Source organism: Quercus robur, chromosome 3 (assembly GCF_932294415.1).
Source record: "Quercus robur chromosome 3, dhQueRobu3.1, whole genome shotgun sequence".
Classification (NCBI taxonomy): domain Eukaryota; kingdom Viridiplantae; phylum Streptophyta; class Magnoliopsida; order Fagales; family Fagaceae; genus Quercus; species Quercus robur.
Genome location: NC_065536.1, coordinates 66,380,824 through 66,405,318, shown reverse-complemented (window position 1 = coordinate 66,405,318; position 24,495 = coordinate 66,380,824). Strand labels below are relative to the sequence as shown.

General features: G+C 35.7%; 1 protein-coding gene and 1 long non-coding RNA gene across 2 annotated transcripts in view; both read left to right on the top strand.

The window, feature by feature from the left end:
• The window catches only part of LOC126718985 (uncharacterized), a 40,393-nt gene that overhangs the window by 3,474 nt on the left and 12,424 nt on the right, over window positions 1–24,495 (top strand). The gene's annotated exons all lie outside the window — the stretch shown is intronic.
• Window positions 12,040–15,071, top strand: LOC126718995 (uncharacterized). The gene is made up of 5 exons (XR_007653159.1): window positions 12,040–12,156; window positions 12,237–12,299; window positions 13,214–13,285; window positions 13,797–13,860; window positions 14,631–15,071. It is a non-coding gene; the product is annotated as an uncharacterized LOC126718995 (long non-coding RNA).

Genomic DNA, 24,495 nt, shown 5'->3' with positions numbered 1-24,495 from the left:
CACACACATCCACAATATGAGTCTTGATATGCAGATTCTTTACAAATTAAATGTGCTTTTAATGTATGTTTATTATTTGAAATTATGGCCTGAACATTGAGTTTACCCTTTAAACCAGTTAGCCTTGGTCCTATGATCATTCAACATTACAGGCTTTTTTCGCTTATACCCAAACTTTGTACATGCATGTGTTTGCACCCACACCCAGTCAATGAATAACATATTGGATAATTTATTATGTAGTAAGCCTTTAAAGTTAATAGAGTGCATCATTCTATGTTTTATGTTGATGTTACTTTGTTAGGTCTTAATTGCTATTGAGAAACAGAGAGTGGTTGAGAAAGAGGCGGAGACAAGTAAGAAAATGGCTATCAGTGAAGCTGAGAAGATTGCAAATGTGAGCAAGATCCTAATGGAACAGAAGTTGATGGAAAAGGATAGTGCCAGGAGGCAGCAAGAAATTGAGAACCAGATATACATGGCTCGGGAAAAGAGTTTGGCTGATGCATATTTCTACCGGTAAAAGCTTGATTCACTTTTCAACTTAAAAGATATGAATATGGTATTATAGAAATGACTAATGATATTGCTCTCTCTACATTTCTAGTGTACTGAAGGAAGCCGAAGCAAACAAGTTGAAGCTGACACCGCAATTTCTTGAGCTTAAATTCATCGAGGCCATAGCTGATAATACAAAAATTTTCTTTGGGGAAAAGGTCTCTCCCTCTCTCTTGTATGCGTGTATGTGTGTGTGTGTGTGTGGGCGTGGGGTGTTGTGTGCAAGCTTTATTTAATAGTTCTTCCTTGCAGATACCTAGTATGTTTTTGGATCAGAGGCTGCTTGGGAACTTCCTGCAACAGCTATCTAGGAATGTGTATGAAGAGGAGAAATCAACAGCTTAATTTTTTTTATTTTTCATTTCCTTTTTTGATCTATCGTTTCTATCAACATAATGTAATACCTAGGTGATATAGCATTATTACTAGTATGTCAAAAAGTAGGGAAAGTAAATGTTGGTCCAGGATTTCAGAAGCAGTTTCATTCAAACAAAATTTTTGGGTAGTTGCCTTAGTCCGAAAATTTTGGGGTTGTTTATAGATTCTCAATAGATTAGTTAGGGTTGGCCACTTGTATTCTTTTTCTCCATTTTATTATATCTAAAGTCATACTCTTTGCTACTTTTGTAATGGCCATGTTATTTTTTAAAACTCTTACTAGTGTGAATTTTGGTCTTCTTCTACTCTTCTTTTTTTTCTTTCATTTCTCTCAACATGGATCAATTCACTCTTTCTTATCAGAGCATTAGTAGCTCTCCTCTGAACATGACCAAATCATCTTAAACAACTCTCATTGAAGATAAAAAGCTCGAAACATTTGCAGTTTGATGCAAATCTTTTTCTCCCAGATTCAATAACAATATCTTTGGTCACTGCTATCAATATGAATGTTATTTGCACCTGTCATGGCTAGAATTGGGATTTACAATGGATCATCTCTTTGATTTCAGTATACATGTAGAAGAGTAAGAATTTGGTAAAGAGTAGTGTTTATTACACAAACTGTCTTATAATGAAAATTGCGACTTTTAGTTGCTTTTGGGAGGTGTGTAAAACTGTGTGAAACAATTTATGTGCAACAAGTTTATGCTTTGGTAAATTTGCACCTTAAAACAAAAGGAGAGCTGTTGAATTTTGGTTCCATTTTGATAGAACACGCTGCAATATTATATTTTTGACATTGGAGGATGACTACGCATGGTTCGCAGTCCAATGAAATGATGGAATGTTTATTTATGACTTTGCCTAAAGAAGACATTGATTGAGCCAATTACAGCCCAATGCCTTTAGGTGCATTAGGCCCAAGAGGCCTTTGCTGTGTCAAGCCTAACTATGAGTCCTCTCTTATGAGTCAATTTTATTATTTTTAAACCTCAACTGTCCTTCAATCCCATGGATCTTTAGTTGAATCTGAGGCTGTAGATAGTGGATGATTACAACTAAAATGATCTTGCTCCAGCATACTAACCTCACATGTAGTTGAATAATGGAAAATATTTTATGCTGGAATATCTATATAAAGTCGTTGCTAGTCTGGAATTTTATTGAGTTGTACTCTACACCAATCAATGCAAGTCACTCGTGAGTCGTGACTCAATACAAAAATATGAAATGAACTAAAAATTTTTAATTCTTCTAAATGTGTATATGGGGGAATCCTAATGTCATCATCTGATCTAATAAATTCACATCTGATATATTTAATAATTTCATTAGTTCATTCTTGAAGATTTTTTATTGTATTTTTTTCTTCTCAAAAAAAGAAGAAAAAAGAGGTGTATATGGGGAACCACAAAAAGAGATGGCCTCACTTAATTGAACATGTTCCCCATTGCCTAATTGTCCCGCTGCAGCAAAAGAAAGAAAAACTTAGGCTGGACTCAGGGTTGGGCACTTGGGCTTGGGCTGACCAAGGGTACTCTGATGACCATGTCAATGACCATATATATATATATATTATTATTATTATTGTTTATTTTTTTGGTAATATCCAGGATAATGTTCTATTCTCGGGGGGAACGAGTTTCATCCTCTGGCAAGTGGGACTAATAGGTTTTTATATAGAGATTTAGTTTGCATTTAATACATTGGAGCTGTTGCGATGATGATATGTGGCCAAAAGTAGACACGTGTTACCATCTTGATAGGTTCAGTGTAACTGAACACTTGACCCAAGCTTTGCCCTTTATAGAGGAGGTGTGAAATTCTTTTTTTTTTATTTACTTTTTATTTTTTTTAAATGTAAATCACACCTTAAAATTGGGTTTTTAAATATGCCTGGAGGTTAGAGTTACTTCCTTTGGTCGATCGATGGGATGTGCCTTAAGAGATGGTGTTTCTCAGACTGCAATCGAGGGATAAGTTCAATCATATTTGATGTGATTGAAGGTGAGTGAGGTGCAATTAATGTTGAGGGTAGGAGAGTTTGTTAATGCTCAAAGGGTTTTTACTTTTGAGGAGATTTGTTTGTTATCATCGTGGGTGAGATTCCTTGATATTGGACCTAACCTCTAGGAGAGTTATGTTTGCTTATGAAGATTAGGCTAAGTCAATATGGGTGGTGGTTGAGGCTGGATATTGGAGATGGGTCTTATTAATGTATTGGTGCTCTGTTCAGTTCATTATTGATCATATTGCATGAGTGAGATTCGTTACTTGAGGAGGGTGAGTTCTAAATTCTAATACGATTGTACAAGAGTTCAAATGAGTCCATCTTAGGCTGAAGGGCTTAAAGTCGATATCTAAATATTTTTTATAAATATAATAAAATTTCAACTTATAGTGTCCACTTTATAATAATAATTACTCTTTCTTATTAGGACAAGACACTACTCAATTTTATTGTAGACGGAGTTTAAATATAGATCACTTATTCGACGATAAGAAATTTTACCAATTAAGTTAACTAAAATCCATAATATATCTCAATAAATATATAGGCTCACATATTGAAGATATCAACAAAATATCTGGAAAAAAAAAATGAGTTGGAAAAAGTATAATAAAAATAGGTTAAAATGAAAAACTCATCCTCAAAGTTTCATTATAATTCATTTCAGCCAAGTTTATTCAATTATGGTCTTTTTGTCAACTTTTGTTAAATTTTTTATAAAAAAAATTATGGAAAATATTTTTCAATCATCATTAATTTTTTTTTAATTTAAAAAATTTGAAGACAAAAAAATTACAAAATTTAGATAATTAACCGTACATTTAATAGAAGTTGATGGAGAAGTCTTAATTAAATAAACTTGAAATTTAGAGGACTAAAATGAACGAGAACAAAGTTAAAGGACTGAAATGAATTCTAATAAGATATATATATATATATATTTTTTTTTTTTTGACAAATTCTAATAAGATATAGAAGATGAATTTTACATTTTGGTCATTAAAAAATCTCCAAAAAGCTAGGGAGTTTTATTTAGATATATAACAGGTCAAGCAATTGTGGAGCAGGTTGGACGCGCGTTATATTAAAGAGATGGCATTAGGTTTAATAAAATAATCAAATATTAATTACAACGAAAATATTTGACCATGGGATCTATTCGATTTTATTGATTTTAAAAAAAAAATTAAAAACTTGTTAAGTTGAGTTCCATATTGAAAAAAACCTGGTTAGTTGTTACCTTCTTACCTTTCGCCTTATGAATTTAAACGTAATATAATAACGTAAGCCATGTTAAGCGTTTATCCCAAATATTAATAAAAAAAATAGAAGTAGGGAGGTGTGACAGTTTCTTTAAAGTATAAACAAATAGTGTGAGAGTATACTACATTATGCCAGTGAGAATTTGAGTATAGTTGTTGTGGGGACTATGGCCCAAAATAACGAGCTGGGCCTTGGGTCCGTCCGAGGAGGTAACGTGGCTCAGCGAGCCACATTTTAATCCTTATCACGGGAGACAAAGAAAAAAGGTCCGAGGAGGAATTCCTCCTCGGAGTCTCGGACACTGAAAACCCGGAGCAAAGGTACATCCAAACCACTGAAACTCATCCCCTAAATACGTGAAATTGGTGGAAATACAAAATATCTCAGTAAAAGCTGTCACCACCACATTGAATGCACTACAACCACCTTCCTGGCCGCATTAATGTGGAGAAGACTCCTGAACAGTGTTGCCTTAGCCACCGCAACTCACAAAGGACTGAAAGAGGTGTCTGATGGGATGGGTGCTCAAATGGAGGCTTGGATGATCAACAAGTGTAAAGCCCAGATGGCAAAGAGGGGTCTATATAATGTATAGAAACCCCCAAAAGAAAAAGGGGGGGGGGGGGGGGATAAAAAAAAAGAGGGCCAAGAAGACTGGGGCATGAAAAGAAATTCTAATGTACTGGTCTGTATACATAAATATAACTTTGAATCTTCTCGGACTAGAAGATTTTTTAACGTAATGGTTTTTGTCCTTGCTCATGTGTACCTATGTCCCATGCAAGTTTTTGTCTAAATTATTTAACCTTAGTTCTTAAACCCATACTCTACTATATTGATTGTATTGGGCTTTTTGGATCAAAACTTCACACGATTGGGGTTTGGGCTCCAAAAATTGTCCCCCTACAATTGTAATTAAATTTATAATTTGAGTAAGATTGCTGGTATAGGTTTTTTATTTTTTATACTTTTTTAATAAAAAATGGGGTCTCTGGTGTGTAGACTCATCAATTATATGTCACGTAATTAATAGGATAATACCAGGGGTATATTATTAGAGTCTTGATATAACTATTGTTGCGGGCACGACACACTTATTGAAGCGTCACAGCTTTGAAACCACTCAACTCTCCCAAAATTGTAGTTACACCATACCAGGGACGAAGTCAGGACTTAGAATTAGGGGGGGCGATTTTATTGTTAGTTATATGCAGTGGCTTCGACTTTCAGTTCTATTGCTAGCCGGTAAAGGTTTTCTTTTATTATTATTTTTTTTCATGTGTGTGTAGAGTGTGTCTTTTGTTGGTAAGGACAAAATTATTTTGTTTAAAATTTTTTAAAGGGCTAAGTTGTTTATTTTTTGGTAAAATTGGTTGATTAGTCTCAAAGTTTTTTTTTAGCTTTGCTATTGCCTATTGATACTTTTTTGTTGTTGGGCTAATATTTTGGGCTTGTATATATATTTTTTAGATTTTAGATCTATAAATTTTTTTATGGACTTTAAAAGGAGGAAAATACAAGATTTACAATTTTTTTTTTTTTTACAAATTTTTGTTGTGATTAGTGGTTATTAGTAAGTAAAAAAATGATGTAAGTAGTGGACCCAAATGCAAACTAGTAAGAATTTACTACTTCAATAATCTGTAAAAATATTGTAAAAAAGTTTGTAACTGTAGCATTTCTCTTATAATGATCAATAAATGGGACAAAATGTAATTTTATTGAATAAAATTGCTAAAATTAGTACCTAAATATATAGTTATATAATTATATTATTTAAAAAAAAAATTAGGGGGGCCATTGCTCCCCTGGTCTATAAATGGCTCCGTCCATGCAACACACTGTTGTTTATGCCAATGTAGATAAGAATTACAAAGTCATTACGAAATAAAATATATAAGACAAGAATTACACCACACTGGTTAGCGCCGTATGAAATTAAACGCAATAAAATACTAATAATGAATTGCGTTAATTGTAAGTGTCTCAAATTACAATGCTATCACTAAATTATACTCCATCAGTCCATTCTCATTATTAAACAGTAATCATTCCGAATACATTTGATGCAGTGTCTACCTCAGAGAGTCAGAGACCATTTTTTGGTGAACACAGCTCTGACTATTCAATCTTTCTTTGCTTTTCCTGACCAAATTGCCTCGCTAAAGAACAAGAATTTGGCATCAGCAAGTGGTATCTTTTACATTACAAGAAATAGGAGATAGTCAAAGACCCCATGCAGGATTGGGTCCTAGTCCAAGAGCCTTTTTTATATGAATCTTTGAAAAAAGGCTCAACGTAATAAAATTTTCTTTTACTTGAAAGTGATGGGCACAAGCACAAGGACAAGATTATACATCAGCAAAAGATACATTTTTTTTTTTTTTTGATAGTCAATACTAGTGAACTTTCATTAAAAGAGGGATAAACCCAAATTTGATACATCCATACAGATCTGATTTGAAATCATTGGGGGAGTATCCTCCACCCAAACTAAACTATCAGGAACATTACATGCATGTCGTGCAAGCATATGAGCTGCCATATTACAGCTCCTATGAACATGTCTGATCTGCCAAGATTTGAAGGCTTGCAGCCTGAATTTCGCCCCTTCTATTACTTTCTGAATAGAGGATGGGGTAAGCTAGGGGTCAGAGTTCACGAGGGCACTCATTACGGTCTTCGCATCTCCTTCAATGATAACCTCATTAAGTCCTAGGTCCCTAGCAAGAGCAATTCCCTCCTCCGCTGCCCTCGCCTCAGCTTCTAAAGGCCCCAAAGGAAAAGGGAGCTTTTTGCTCATTGCCCCCAACAAGCATCCTTCTTCATTTCTGACTACTACCCCCACGCCACAGCTACCTGCCTCTTTAAAAACTGCTGCATCAACATTTACTTTATACCAGCCGGCATCTGGGGGACGCCATTGGGATCCAAACCGAGGGGACTGCTTGGGAATGGTTGGAGTTGGAGAGAAGCCTTGTCTAAATTCCTCAACATACCTGGCCACATCGTTGACTACAACTTTCGCAGGCTTGAGCTTCCCCTCGTGCTTATATTTGTTTCGGTTACTCCAAATGCTCCACGCCATTGTTGCAAACACAGCCCAATCTATATCCTTTGCTTCCATTTTTAGTTTCCAAAACACATCAATGAAGTCCCTATGATTATTCTTCCACCTAGGAAATTTTAATCCTGATTCCTTCCAAACCTCAACAGCAGCCTTGCAATCCCATAGCACATGACTCGAAGATTCCTTTTCACCACACCAAGCACATCCATCCCATTTTGACACCTTCCTTTTAGCTAAGCAGTAATTGGTGGGCAGAATATTTCTACATGCCCTCCAAAAAAAATGCTTAATTTTACCTGGACATTCGAGCTTCCATATGGACTTCCAAACATCACTCATTCTTGAGGTGTCTGAGCATTCTCCTTTGTCTACCTTCTCTTTGTTGTCCTTTAACACTTTCAGAGCTACTCCATACGCACTTCTGACAGTGAATATCCCATTACTTGTCCAAGCCCAAATCTTAGAATCATTGGGAAAACTTAGGCTGATCGGAATCCCCAACACAGCCTCTGCTTCAAAAGGCAAAAAGGTATTTCTCACCTTATTTATGTCCCAAGCCCTCCTGTCACTATCCAGCAAATGCTCTACCCTCTCCACCATGGACTCCTGACTTTTCGGGCTGACTACCTTAAAAGAATCAGGTGTAGGCAGCCATCTATCCTTCCAAACATTTACATTTCTTCCATTACCAATGTTCCACCTCATCCCTCTCTCCACAACACCTTTGGCCTCCATCAAACTTCTCCATGTGTACGAGGGGCTATTTCCCATTTGAGCTTCCAAAAAACTCGAGTTTTTGAAGTATTTTGCCTTCAATACTCTATGAAACAAAGAATCCGGATTTTGGATGATCCGCCACCCTTGTTTGGCTAAAAGTGCTAAATTGAAAGCTTTGAGGTCTCTAAATCCTAGCCCTCCCTCCGCTTTTCTTTGGCACATCTTTTCCCACGAAACCCAAGCCATCTTCCTTTCGTTTTCCTTCTGCCCCCACCAAAAGTTTCTGACCATGGAGTTTAGTTCCTGACACAAAGTATCCGGAATCTTAAAACAACTCATCATATACGTTGGTGTGGCTTGAGCCACCGCCTTAATGAGTATTTCCTTGCCTGCCTTTGAAAGCAACCTGCCCTTCCACCCCGCAATTTTCCTGCCCACTTGGTCCTTTATTCGATTGAAAGCCTTCTTTTTTCCCCTCCCCACTAGAGACGGCAGCCCTAGGTATTTTTCATGTTGTCTAATAATTTGTGCCCCAAATAGGTCCTTCACACCTTCCATCACTTCACTACTTGTATTTTTGCTGAAAAAGAGAGATGTTTTCTCTTTATTCAGTTTTTGCCCGGACTCCCTCTCATAATCCTTTAAAACTTGACTCACCCAATTGGCCTCTTCCAATGTTGCTCTACAAAAGATTATACTATCATCGGCGAAAAATAGATGGGAGATTTGGGGTGCTCCTCTACACACTGGAACCCCTTTAATCCTCCCCAACCTAACCTCCGCAAAAGATACATTTGAATACAAAGAAGTTGGAGATTTTTCCACAGGAATGGGTCCCCAAACCAGGAGCTATCCCTTTTGAGTTTTGAGTTTTGAGTCTTTGAAATATCATCAATTTTCTTTGATTATGGTGGCCGGGTGTGTTTGGAAAAAAAAAAAAATCACTTCTTTTCAAATACATCTATCTCATATTTTAAATTTAAAAATATATTTAATATTATGTTATTTAAAATTTTGAATAAGGTAACATTATTTAAACTAATACATATAAAAAGTTAAATATATTTATAGTGAAATAGAATATCCTACTTTGTGTAAACCCTTATATAAATAAATAAATATATATATATATATATATCATTTTATTAATTTGTGTTTGTAATGTCTCCTCTCATACATTTTGATAACATTGTTAAAAATATTTGAATTAAATATATTACAAGTCTAAAAGTGTGTTCACTGTTACATTACTTAAAATTTTAAGTAACAATTTTTTTTCAAAATATAATTTTAAATAATGTGACACCGTGTATTTTATTAAAATACTAAAAAAAAAAAATCTTTACTATGACATAGATGCATATAGAGAAGATCTTAGCTGGTGTCCACAGTCCACCCTTATATATGATCAGTTTATTAATTCATATGCGCAATGTCCCCTCTTGCACATTTTGATCATGTTTTATAAGAGACTTAAATTAAATATTACCACTTAATTAAAAGATATATTTAGTTTTACATCAACTAAAAATTCAAAAAACGTGACACCATACATCTTATTAAATATAATAATATAATAATATATATATATAAATATATATATATATATATAATCTTTACAGTAAAAGTCTCTATATATATATGTAATCTTTATAGTAAAAGTCTCTAGAAAGAATCCTAGTTTCTGTTCACACTAGAGTGTGTTATTATTAAGAGGCAAGTGGAAAGAAGGAAAACAATGGGAGAAAAGGAAAGCAACTTATTTGTTTGATTGAAGGGAAAGTAAAGAAAAAATGGAAATTAATATACATTTTTTGGCATTTTGGGTAATACCTATTTTTATCCATTACTATTTGAAACGTGGGTTATTCTAAAAGTTTTATAACTCAGTTGTCATTTCTTGATATTTCTAATAGAAGAGTTTAGAGTTCAAATAATTTTTCTCCTATTGTAATTTCCTTTTTTTTCTCCATGCAAATCAAACAAGGGAATATAAAACTTTTTTTCCTTTCCACTTTTCTTTTTCTCCTTTCATATCCTAACTGACATACTAAAAAAATATATAAAATCATTTCTTTTTTCCTTTCTTGGCCAATCCTCATATCTTCTTCCTTTTCTCCTCTCTCTCTCTCTCTCTCTCTCTCTCTCTTGTGCTGAAATTTCCTCTTCTCTCACTGTTACCAAACATACCAAACACAGAAACACTGTGTTATTAATTTCTTATTTGGTACACACAATATTTCTTCTCACGCATTTTGATCATATTGTTAAGAGACTTGAACCCATGATCTAATTGTGATGGATCACATAAGGCCGGCAAATCATTAGACCCCTTTTAATTAATTATTTGCATGTGTTTTCAATCATTGAGCTTACACTGATATGTTAGAGAATCCACATCAGTGGATGGATAGTCTTCTATAATACAAAAACCTCCTCATTTTACACATTTTGGCCAAAAAACCTCCCCCATCAGCTCATGTAAACATGTGTAAAATCATCTAAAAATTTCCATGAGCTAAATACACGGTTACTGTAGCTCGTCTATACATTATTATAATAATTTCTAATTTCGCTCGTTTTTTTCTCTCTCTTCTCCATCTGCAACCAACACCACCGTCATCATCAACTGCTTCTTCCTCTTATACACACACTCCCATAGTCAAAATCAAAAATCAACCACAAAAATCAAAAATCAACCACAAAATCAACAACAAAATCACCCAGAAACACCACAAAAGCAAACACACCCACACACGGACACACCAACGGAGACAAAGAGAGTGGATCGGAACTTGTGGCAGATCGGCGTGCTTGGATCGGAGTGCTTGGATCGGCGTTCTTCTCGCCGTGCTTGGATTGGAGACAGAGAGAGTGGATCGGCGCTTGTGGCGGATCGGCGTGCTTGGATCAGCGTTCTTCTCGCCGTGCTTGGATCAGAGACAGAGAGAGTGGATCGAAAGTTCTTCTTAGTGCCGTGCTCCCTGCTTGGATCGGAGACAGAGAGAGTGGATCGGAGTTCTTCTCGGCGTCGTGCTCGCTGCTTGGATCGAAAGTTCAGAATGTTTGGATTAGAGAGGAGTGAAAATCTTGGAATAGAGAGGAGTTTCACAGAAACTCTAGAACAGAGTCTCGTGAGTGGAGAGTGGAGAGAGAAAGAAATCAGAAAGAAAATTGGTATGGAGAGATAGAAGAGAAAGTGCCGGTATGGAGAGGGAGAGACCGGGTAGAGAGAAAGAAATCAGAAAATGGGTATGGAGAGATAGAAGAGAGAGAGAAAGAAATCAGAAAATGGGTAAATATGATAGAGAGAGAGAGAAAGCGCGTATAAAAAAACGAGTAATGGGTTAGGTGAAAAATAATATAATAATTAAGGGAATTGATTATTTAAACAAGAGAAGTGATAGAATAGATGAATTGATGTGGGTGTTTTGTAAAAATGATAGTGTAAAATAGAAAAAGTAGGTTTTTGGTGTAAAATAGACGGAATATTTTAGACGAGCTGATGTGAATGCTCTTAGTCCAAGCTGTACTGCATGTGGTCTAAGGGGGGTTGCAATATTGTAGAGTAGTGATTTTAAACCATTTCAAAAATAAATAAAATTATGGACCCCGTGCGTTTGAAATAGTTTTCTCTTTAATTATCTTTTTTTGCTAATATATATATATATATATATATATAATTTTTAAACCATAATTTATCTAGAGTAGTGATTTTTAACCATTTCGAAAATAAATAAAATTATGGGCCCCGTGCGTTTGAAATAGTTTTCTCTTTAATTTTCTTTTTTGCTAATCTATATATATATATATATATATATATATATATATAAAACCGAAGCCTTAGAAGCTCCTACAATTTTCCATGTCATCACTATTTTTTTAAAAAAATTATTTTTATTTTATTTATTTAAGTTTAATTTTTTTTAAGAGAATAACCCGACTAAATTCTATATTTACCTCTCCCGACTCCCCTCCATGCGAAGAATTCCCTCTCTCTTCAAATCTCTAACCTTCCCCCAACTCTTTAAGTCTCTAACCTTCCCCCAAATCCTTAACCTCACGCACACAATCTCTTCCATATAAGTAATCAAAGTCAACTACGGATTTCATTGAACCTGGGGAAGGGCTTCGTCTCTTGGCATTTTAAAGAATGGTTAGTAATGTTTTTATTTTTATTTTAGGTTTTCCCCCTTACCCGTTCTCTTAATTTGGAGTAAATTTGTGGTTTTTCAGAGAGGGAGAGAAAAAACTGAGGGACTTTATAATCAAACCAGAACTTCTCCGAAAACATTACCGGTAAGTTTTTAATTTTGTTCAATTGTTATTGGCTGTTAAGTATGATTTAGGGTTACAATTGGGAGTGTTTCTTTTGAATGATTTGCATAGATTGATGAGTTTGGAACCGATAGTGGAGTTTGAAATTTTGTTCTATTGTTTTTGGCTGTTAAGTATGATTTAGGGTTAAAATTGGGAGTGTTTCTTTTGATTGGGACTTTATAATCAAACCAAAACTTCTCTGAAAACATTACCGGTAAGTTTTTAATTTTGTTATATTGTTATTGGCTGTTAAGTATGATTTAGGGTTACAATTGGGAGTGTTTCTTTTGAATGATTAGCATAGATTGATGAGGTTGGAACCGGTAGTGGAGTTTGAAATTTTGTTCTATTGTTTTTGGCTGTTAAGTATGATTTAGGGTTAAAATTGGGAGTGTTTCCTTTGAATGATTAGCATAGATTGATGAGATTGGAACCGGGAGTGGAGTTTGCTAATTTCAATTATTGGCCGCATTGCTTTCTCTTTCATATTTTATGATTTTTCACAAGGTCATATGTTTCAATTATATATGCTCATGCTGCAGTTTCAAAATCTTTAAGGCAAATCTCAAATAATGTCACAATAACAATTGATTTTTTTTTTTTTTGGATCAATAATAAGTGTTTTATTGATGAAAAAGAACAATGTGTTTACGATTGTAAACTCACTGCCCTTGAACACAGCAAATTTACCCTTTTACCTTTTTATGTACCATCATTATTTGCTTTACTTGACATAAACCAGTCAGTACACTCACTGCATTAAGAAACGGTATGTTAAGGAAATTTTAGTTTTGTTCCGACAATTCCATAGTATTCTCTTACAAGCTTTATTCTGTTATATGATGCGCCTTCTTTCTCCATGTGTTTAAATTGCGTTCCAACATTTTCATCAGGTAAGAGTATCCTGTGAGGTGTATGTAAATACGAACAACCAGACAATTGTCCACCAAGATTGCCACCCTGAGGTGAGCTTTTACTTATATAAAATTGTTGTTTCAGTTGCACGCATAAGGAAACTTTTCTGTCATATCAAAAGTAGCTTTTGATTTCGAGATTGAAAATTTGGTGCTCACTAATTATAAACACTTACTAAATCTAGCTGAAACCCAGACTAAGACTAATACAAACCATACCAATCATCCCTCAGATTTTTGGGCCACAAATGCACTAAGAATAAACAGGAATCAAGCATTTGTATTCTTCAATTGGGTCCCAAGGCCTTCAATAATTTACCTCTGACACCCAACTCAATGTTCAGCTTCCATCCTGTCAATTGTCATTAAGAATTTTCAACTAAAACAAAATCAATTCTAACCCAAAGACCTTAGTTAAAAAAAAAAAAAAAAAAAATCTAACCCAAGTATAGTTATTTTTGTTAGTTATGGTAAGGTTTGTATTTTAAATTTAGGTATAACCATGGAAGCTAAGATCCGTGCCTACTATTGACTTTTATTTTCTGCTTTCTGCCATGCACAGCGGAGGACTGAACCTATAGAGTTTAGAGGCTGGCTACAAATTCCAGCAATAGCAAAGTGAAAAGGTAGAGCTGTGTGTTTTCTTCTTCCATATCTATTTTTGAAGCATATTTTGTGAGACTTCACTGTGATCCAAGCTGATATATTGATTATTGAATCTAATAGGTAAAAAGTGGGTTATTTCTCATTGTTATTTGATTTGCGTTTTTGTAAGAACTGATTACTTCACTATTAACGAGTACTACTGTGAAATTTGAGGGTGCTTAGACCAGGGAAAGGACTAACAGGGTCACTTTATTGATAAAAATAAAGAATAAAGGATTAACAACATTGAAGGAGTTATTGATACATGATTGCATGTCATAACACTGAAGATATGGCCCTTGGTAGTACATTGGAGATTTTAAAATCCATTGCATAATATTTATCTGCACTAGAATGTCCAAGCAATTTGATCGGTAGGATATGGGCTTAGATAGTAGATTTGGAAGCACTGATACATACATGTTTTGGAATTTTTGCTGTTAAATTGAAGTTTTGCAATGATTTATGACTGTTATGCTACTATTTGAAAGTAGAGTAACAGACAATTTCTAATAATGTCCACTTTCATTAAGTGTTTTCACTTTTTTCATGTTGAGAGATATCAAAACATTGTTTTCTTCCATTGTTGTTATGCAATTACTTGGTAGGATGTCAATGTCAGTTTCGAAGCCATTTAAAATAATAATCATGGAAAGAGTATTCCACTTTACTTGCATTTTTTAGTTCTTTCTTCCATATTGGGAAGATCCCTGATTTACTAAAGCCAAACTTTTTTTTTTTTTTATTTCAGAGAGGCTCCTCATAACTAGAGCGCATGACAGGATTTGATATCTTTGGATGGCAGAAAAGTTTTTAAATATGGAACTCAGAGAAGATAGCTCCAGGTTTGGGTCTTTACCAGTCACGACTTCAAGGAATCTGTCATCATCATCTTTGGTATTCTTTTCAGCGAATCAATCACCCTTCTTCTCTCCTTGATCACCAACATGTCATTTATCAGAATCCAAACAGTCCAACATTCAATGTGATGGCATTCGTTCAAGTATTGATCCTCTTAAACTTTATTAGGATGAAAATATGCAAAGCGTAATGGAAAGGAAAGTGCAACCTGTTAAGAAATTTTTTTTAATTATATCCAATTAACTTGCAGAAGATGGAGGATATGGGAATGCAATTTGTAAATCTATTATCAAGCACTAAATTAGTAGATTTTCAAACTTTCTATTTTCAAGTGTAAGTATTGCTTCCCTTTTCTCAAATTGTTTTTTTAACACTTTAAAACACTATTTTATTCAAAAGAAATCTAATTGAGTTTGTGGCTGGTGCAATTTTTCTTCTTTATTTCCTTTTTAATTTAACCATTTGAATAATTGTATAATATATATTTATCCAAAGTAGGATTTACTCTTTATGATATGTGCATAGGTTTACAATCAAAACATTTGTGATTTGGAGAAGTTTTGCACAATCCTTTGGGCTGAACACTACCTAAATGTAATGCAATGCAAAAGAAGAGAAAAGAGAACATCATTCTACACTAAAAAAGTTGGGAAAGTTGACATTCATCATGCATCCTTCAATGGAACAGTTTTATCTCTTTCCTCTACCATAGATTGTTTTATTATAAAATTGAAAATGACCCGTTTGTTATGCAAACAAATGTGCAAGATAACATAGATTATATTGGTGGTGAATAGTAAATCTAATTGCAATTGAGCATTCTGTGAAGACATCACTATAGCATTTTTTTTTTTTAATTTAAAGCCAAGTTATAATAGCAAAATAAATATTTTTATTTTTTATTGAACTATCCCGTGCATCGCACGGGTTAGCAACTAGTATATATATATTTTTTAAACCATAATTTATCTAGATATAATTGTATTGTTTCTCACCTTTAATAAATGAAGAAATTTATATAAAAAAAATCAATCCAACCACACATAAACAGATATTCCTTCATAACTTTTCCCTTAATTATTTATATTTTTATTATAATAGAAAATTATACATGAAGATTCCATCATGTTAATTGCCCTTTTACAAAAGGAAAGGGTCTTTTTAATTATCTATCTGTTGGAACAGTAATGAAATGTTTTGAAAAGTAATAATTAATTCATGAGATGGAGTGTGGTTGAAAGAAAAGTGGGGAAGATGATCCTTCATTTTTTTTTTTTTTTTGGGGGGATTTGATTTAGTTCATTTTATGATATAAAATAATGTTAATTAACACATCTAAAATAAACATAGTGTTATTTTTTGATAATAGAACAAATTTTATATCTCTTCCTTCTCCAAGAACGGTTTATAGAAGAGCCGAAATAGTGAATGAGAGTTTTTCCATTCATTAATTCCACAATTTTGAGGGTTTCTGTTTTTGAATTTTGAGTCAAATATTCCTTGCATTCTAACAAAATATTCCCTTATTTCATTTTTAAGAGAAAAAAAAAAAGAAGATGTTTTATAATTCTTAAAGATGAATCTTAACTTATCTCTACTAATTTTCGAATAATAGAAATCTATTCTAGTCATTACGGGTGCATTTGCCCAATTGACACATCTGAAGGAATCAATGCTAGACTTATTGGATCCTTAGCAATTCATGAGAGAATTCATCATTGGGGGTTTCTAGAAAGTTGTCTTTCTATTGGAGTGTGAGTCTCTTTATTAGCTCTTGTTTGTGGTGTACAATTTCATATTTATGCTCGTCATGTCCTTTATATGGAAATCAGAGGCCATGATACTATTCCTTTGACTAGTATTGAGGAGAATTTGACTCCACAAAAAATTGGGCAAAAAGCTACTAAATTGGCTTATTTCTTGCGTGTGCCAATTGAAGATAAGTAACAACCAACCATTCTTATTGCATTAGTGAATCTTTTTTTAGTGAATGATAAATCACTACAAGTGAGCGAGATACATGATTTAAATAATAGAAACAAGACTAAATATAATTTGATCATTATGAGCTAATGGGGGTGTTTATTTATTTGTCTTCATATACTCGCTTGGTGCGGAATTAAGTCAAATGTACCATTAATGAATTTTCAACTATCAAACAAAAACATTTAAGGTTTAAATTCCCCCTCTCTAAACTATCATTTAAAAAAAAAAAAAAAGTAAATTAGATAACACTGTGCACTTAAATTCATAAAGTTAAATTTGTACTATAAAATATATCATCTCAAGGGGAAGGAGAGAATTGACGATGAAATTGATCATTTCAACTTTTCAAGTTGTTAGGGTGGGAAGGGAACATAAAAATTCAAGAAAACAATAATAAGAGCATTAGCATTGGAGGTGTAAAAACCCTCTCAGTTGCTATTTTACCTTCTAAACCCTTTTTTTTTTTTTTGGTAAGCATGGAGAATTTTATTAACTACGAAAACGAAACAGGGGAGCAAAAACGCTCATACAAAGTGCCCACAGCATCAAGGCTAACGAATAGCGCCACATCAGCTGGTGGGGATTGATAAAAAACAAAATCTTGAGAAAGTAAAGCACCTCTCCTAGCAAGGGCGTCGACGCATTTGTTTGTCCCCCTAAAATAGTGTTGGACTTGAACTCTTGGAATTTTCTGCAACCCCTCTTTGCAGTCAGCTAAAATGACATCATTTCTATTCAAATTCCCCTCATTCTTTTTAAGCATGTCAACCACTATCTTAGCATCCAGCTCAATCAAGACATTAGGCAGACATAAATCAATACAAAAGCTTGATTCCATCCCGAAGGGCCCATAACTCAGCCGTGGCACTAGTGGTATAACCAATAGCTCTGGCATAGCCACTTACCCATTCTCCATGAGAGTTTCGAATGATACCACCACCACCTGCTCTACCTGGGTTGCCCATTGAGGAACCATCAGCATTCAGCTTTACCCAATCATTTGGAGGAGATAACCACCGCACCTAAATGGGAATTATGGACCACTTCACCCTTTCGTTCAGTCCAAGATATGCAAATTCAGTAGCTTTGGTTAGCGTCTCTATCTTTAAAGAGCTGCAAGTGTTGTGGTTATTGAACACCACTTGGTTTCGTTGAAGCCAAAGAGTCCAAACACCGAAGGAAAAAACAATACCCCATCTAATACCCAAAGCTGATATTTGATGTGAATTGCAGTTCAGCCTAAGCCAATCTAGAAGAGTTGCATCATAAAATAAATTCTGATGGACAGGGGGAGGAAAAGAGTCCCAAAAATCACGAGCATGTGGACAATCCCTCAAAGAATGAGGAATTGATTCCGAAGTTATACCACATAAAGGGCAAAAGTGGGGAATGTTTAAGCCTCTGCTTGCTCACTCTCAAGTGCAGGAGATCGTAGCAATATAATTCTCTCGGAGTACCGAGGTCGAACCACATGGAGCAGGGTAAATTCAAAGACAATATAATTAAATAACACAATTTGGGTGAAGAAGAAAAATACTTTTGCTTGGTGAGTGTTAACAAGAATAATGATAAAAAATAATTTAAATCAATAATGTAAATACTAGGGCATCGGGGCGTTTCCCTATATCGATATGAAATTCTTTGTGATCTAGGAAAATATCTATTTCATAATTGATTGTTCTTATAAAATTAAAAACTTATGATTCGGTTGAACTGAGACAATTCAAGAATGCATGATAACCTCAATTAATAATGCGGTTAGAAAAGTTTTGAGAAAAACCCATTCATTTTAAAACCTGATTTCTATTTGAAACTATTAGAAATTCATCTAAACAATAAGAAAAACATGATTGAACTTATTGAAAGCATGGAAGAACTAATACATCAAAAGAAATCTAATTGAACAATCAAATATGTTATTGATAAAATCTTAGAAAGAATTACAATGAATATTCATACCGTATAGAAGAAACATAACCCCTAACCCTAGCAAAGAGTTTAGGCTGCCATTAGAGAAAGGAAAATACAATTTTTTTCTCTCCAAAATTCGTTCTCCACAGCCTCCCTTCAAAACCCTCGTGTCTAAGTGTCCAAAGAAAATAAAACATTTACTATTTTAATTTCCGTCCAGGTTTACAGCGGTAACTTGTAAGTTAATTTCGGCCTTCAAAAATTGAGAATTTCGAAAAACTAAAAACTGGAAAGTTGTAGATATTTAAGTCACGGTTCCAACCCATCTAGCCTTGTGTCAATTAGATTTTTGAGGAGAGAGATACGCCTAAAATACTGATCAGTGCTCAAATCAGATTTTTCCTTTTTAGATTCTGCTTCTTTGATATCTTTCCTTATTTGAAGCTTCCAATCATGGTAGACGATCCAAGCACTCCAACTGCACCTCCTTAGACATTTAAGCATGGTCCTTCAGCTCCATTTTAATTCTAGTTTGGCCTCTATTTTCTCACAAATTCCTGTAAACTCATCTTTCTCACATAATTTCCTGAAAGTAGAAAATTACACACAATGAATAGCATTTTATTCAAGAAATTATGTAAAAATAAATAATAGGGACTAATGCAAATCATAGCTTAATTATACAAATTAAGCATAATAATAAGGAGATAACGCCCATATAAATATATAACAAGTATACATTTTAAGGCGTTATCAGCCTCTGGCAGCAAGAATCTCTCTAACAGGTATACTGTTATGAAGGCATTGCCATAAAAAACATCGAATTTTGGGCAAGGTGGCTGACTTCCAAACCCAATTACCTGAAAAATTCTCATGGTGGTGAATGTCGTTCTCCATAACCGCAAGCTTGTATGCTTCTTTAAGATCAAAATCCCCATTTGGCGAAGAACACCAAGAAAGCCGATCCATACTAGCCGCTGCCATAGGGAAGGGAGTGGCTCTTATTTTTTGGCTAATAGTGAAGGGGATAGGAAAGGATAAGGCCTCAAGATTCCAGAACCTCGCTTGATAAACATCTTTCAATAGAAGAGAGTCCTCTCCTCTTTGAAAAGGACCTGCTATCAACCCTCTCAAGGCCCCATCACTCAACCATTTATCATTTCAAAAGGAAAGGGAACTGTCAGTACCTATTATCCATTTAACACCTTTCTTGAAGACTGATTCACCTTTGCTAAGAGCTGTCCAAGTAGGAGAACATATCCTAGGCTTGAAAAGGTTCTGCCTTCTTCTATTAAGAGTATTTGTGGGCAAGGACCCGAGCCCATAAGGAATCTCTGTCCTTGTGAAACCGCCAGTTGAGCTTAGCTAGAAGAGCAATGTTCCTCTCTTTGGCTGACTGCAAACCCAAGCCACCATCACTTTTAGCTTTAGTGATTTTTTTCCAGCTAACTAAGTGAAGTTTCCTTCTATTTTCCGTTGTACCCCAAATAAAATTGTGGCATAATCTGTCGACACTTTGTGTAACTTTGGAAGGCAATGCCATACATTGTATGTTGTAATTCGGGATTGTGGAGAGGGTTGCTTGAGTCAACACTAGTCTTCCCGCAAAAGAAAGGAGATGGGTTTTCCAACCTGCTAGACGGCTTTGAACACGCTCAACCACATGCCCAAAATCTTGAGGGATCGTTGTGTGTTTGATAGGAAAGCCAAGATATTTCCCTAGGGATGGGGTTGATCGGAATTCTAGAATGTCACATAATTCCTCTCGTCTTTGTTGAGTGACATTAGGCAAGAAGAAGACCCGAGATTTACCATCACTAATCTTTTGACTAGAAAGCCCACAGAAGGTGTCCAGCACATCCCGAATAGCCCTACAATTCTTAATATCTGCCTTAGCAAAAAGCACGAGGTCGTCTACAAAAAAGAGGTGTGAGAAGGTAATCCCACCCCTAGAAGCCGAGATAGGGTCCCAAAACTTAGCTTTACATTTTTCAGCAATAAGAGCCCCCGATACTTCCATACATAAGATGAATAGATAAGGGGAGAGGGGGTCCCCTTGTCTTATGCCCCTGGAAGGTTGAAAAGGATCCAAAGCACCCCCATTGAAAAGCACAAATACAGTGGAGGAAGAGACACAGCTTATAATAAGCGAAATAAGGTGGCTCGGAAACTTATAAAGAGAAAGAGTATCTCTAATGAAGCTCCACTCAAGACGATCATAAGCTTTTTCAAAATCAATTTTAATTGCCATACACCCTTCCCTTCCTTTCTTCTTTGACATGGAGTGGATAAGCTCTTGCACAATAATTATATTATCCACACCCATTTTAGGAACAAAAGCTATTTAGAGGGGGGAAATTAAGTAGCTCATGGCTGGGCGGATGCGGGCCACAATTAATTTAGTTATAACTTTGTAAACCGTATTGCATAAACCAATGGGGCGATAGTTATTGATAGATTCCAGGCTGCTGCATTTGGGAATGAGAGTAATAAGAGTTCGATTAAGGGACTTAGGAATTTTACCCGTATTGAAGACTTATTTAATTTCAGCCTTGACCGAATCCCCTACTACCCACCAGAAGTGGTGGAAAAAACCCGCATGAAGACCATCAGGTCCTGGGCTTTATATGGCTTGAGTGAACACAAAGCATCAAATATTTCCCCATCAGTGGCAGGAAGGTCAAGCTTGATTATATCCTCGGCTTTTAAGCTACATCTCCAAAAGGGGGGCTGCCAATCTCTCCAGGTGGCATTATCATGAGAAGTAGTGAAAAGATCCTTAAAACCTTGTCGGATGAAGTCAGCTATTGCTTGCTCCTCATTCAGCCAATTACCTGATCAATCTTTCATGCTAGTGATTAGATTTCTTCTTCTTCGAATCAGCATTGAATTATGAAAGAAGGTCGTATTTCGATCTCCCTCAATCACCTATGAAATTCTAGCTTTCATACTTCAAAAATCTGCTTTTAAATTTTCAATATTGGACAATTCTTGAAGCAGGGACTATTCAAGATCAACCAGAAAATTACTTGGATTAATCCCTAATGCCGTTTGCACCCCTTTGAGCCTAGCACAAATTTTCCTTTTTCGATGGAAGATATTCCCAAAGTGATCTTTATTCCATTTCTTGGCTTTGGTTGTGAAGGAAGTAATGGCAGCAGGAAGGTCCAAAGGCACCGACCATGCCTCTGTGACCAAATCAGGAAAAGAGGGATGAGAAAGCCACATTGGTTGAAATCTGAATGGCTGAGGGTATTGCACCCCATGATCATACCGTAAGGTTAACACAACAGGACTATGATCTGAATGCGATCTTTCTAAGTGTCGGACAAAGGCTTCTAGGTATAAAACATTCTTGGATGCATTAATGAACACCCTATCAATTCTCTCCTAGACAAGATGGGTGAGGGGGCGATGGTTGGTCCACGTGAACCGAGGCCCTAAAAAACCCAAATCAATCATCCCACAAGCATTCAAACACTTTTGGAAATTAATAGCTCGAGAAATATTGACCGAATGACCACCAAATTTATCATCTCCAATGAGCACCTCATTGAAATTCCCCGCCATAATCCAAGGGAGCGCATGTAACTCTGCTACCTTGCTCAAATTATCCCACAACGACCGTCTCTTTGCCAATCTGGGGCTGGCGTAGATAGCAGACAATAGCCAAGATATGTTGGAAGAGATATCTTTCACTATTACATGAATCTCCTGTTCTGTGGAGGCGAGTTCAAAAACCTCCACTCGGGTTGAATCCCAAAGAACCCAAAGCCCACCAGTGAAGCCAAAATTATTAGCATGAATTGCTCTGTCAAATCGGAGCTTATCCGTAATCTCCTTAGCTCTAGGACCACTGACTTTAGTTTCAGTAATGACCATAATAGCAGAGGAATGAATTTGACTCATGTTATTTACAAAACTTTGAAAGGAGGGGTTAATAGCACCCGACAATTTCAGATAACAATATTCATTATAAAAGGCAAGAAATAAAAATAAAGGAGAAAGCAGAGACAATTACACAGATATAGAAGGCTCACCTCCTCTTCTATCTGCATTCCCACAGCAACAATCTCAACATTTTCATACCGTGACTCAATTATCTCCACATCAGTTGCCTTGGATTTCTCCCTATGTGCTTCAAGTGGGCTCGGGTGCACTCTATTGCCCGTCTTAGAAGGCATGAGATTTGGGTCAATGCACTTCAGCTCTACTTTAGAAAAATTTGTGGAAGCCGTTGCAACCAGAGCCTCCATATTCCCCATGTAATCTACCATCATGGCACCTTGCCGAACTTCAGTCTCACGGTTGAGCATGTCCAAATCAGACAAGGAGCTTGAGTGATTTTCCATGGAGCTACCCACTTTGAAGAACATCGGTTCAGCAAGATTGATCTTAAAATTTTGATCATGTTTCGGTGTCTCTTCCTGCGAGCAAATTTTTTCCCGAATTCCTTTCCACTCTGCGGCACCCTGAGGTCTCAGATTAAGCTGTGAAGACCGAACTTTGGACCTGGTGTAAATCGGAGTTGAAGGGTAGCTGGGAATCTCTGGGTGTGTTTGGATAGAACTTATTTTGCTGAAACTGAAAACTGAAAACACTGTAGCAAAATAATTTTTAAATGTGTGAATAGTACCGTGGGACCCGTTTTTAATGAAAAAATTGATAAAAAATGAAATTTGTGGGTCCATGAACAATGCATGATACACTGTTCATGGAAAACTGGTCAAGTATTGCGGCTACTGTTCATGTACCGTACATGAACAGTAGCCGCTTGTGAAGGGGAAAACGCGTGAAAAAAAAAAAAAAAAAAAAAAAAAAAAAAAAAAAAAAAAAAAAAAAAAAAAAAAAAAAAAAAAAAAAAAAAAAAAAAAAAAAAAAAAAAAAAAAAAAAAAAAGAGCAAACGCAGCAAACGCGGTATGCAAACAGGTACTCTTTTCCTTTAGCCAAGATAATGCGATCTGCCAGCATTGTATCCTTTTGAGAGAGAAGAGGATTTTGTGCAACGTCATTGTCAACTAGTTTTGGGGAGACAGCCCTAAAAGGACTTGGGCTTTTTACAAAGTTGGCGAGTTAGGCTCTAGGTAGTGAGACCGAACTAAAAGAAGGGGGTTGGGCTGGACCTTTCCCCACTTTTCTGTTGACTTTCTTTTTTCGTGAAACAAGAACCCACGGCCTGTAAGGCTCCTCATGTGCAGGCGTGTCTTCTTTTTCAATTGAGTTGTCACTTTCAACAGTGTCATCTTCCTTCTTCTCTGGTATCCTGGTTGTGTATGGACAACCTTCCATTTTATGACCAGCACAACCACAAGAAAAACAAAGAGAATTTATGCCCTCATATTGCACTGTCTGCTCTATACTGCCAATCCTAATGAGTTTAATAAGTGGTTTATCAAAATCTATTTGAACACATAACCTTGCAAAACGCCCCCTAGCTTCTGTTGCGGTGTGTGCATCAATCCTTAAGACTGGTCCAATGGCTTGGCCGATATCTCTTAATACCGAAGGCTCGTAATATTCAATGGGAAGTTGTGGCAAACGAACCCACACTGCAATAGATGAAACACTAGCCGTAGCAGGCTTAAAACTTGGCTCCCATTTTCTGATAGATAAATAGTGCCCTCCAATGAACCAAGGGCCATCCTTTAACACCCTTACGTAATCATCTTTCAAAGAAAAAGGGACTAGGAAGAAATCCTTCTCTAGGTCCACACAGACTAGCCTTCCAACGGGTTTCCATAGGCTCATGATACGGGATGAAAGGAATTGATATCCCACCGTTTTTCCGATGACCTTGACTATCAGAGCATTGGTCCATTGTGCTCTAATACCGGCTTTCCTTGCTCCAGACAAGTTC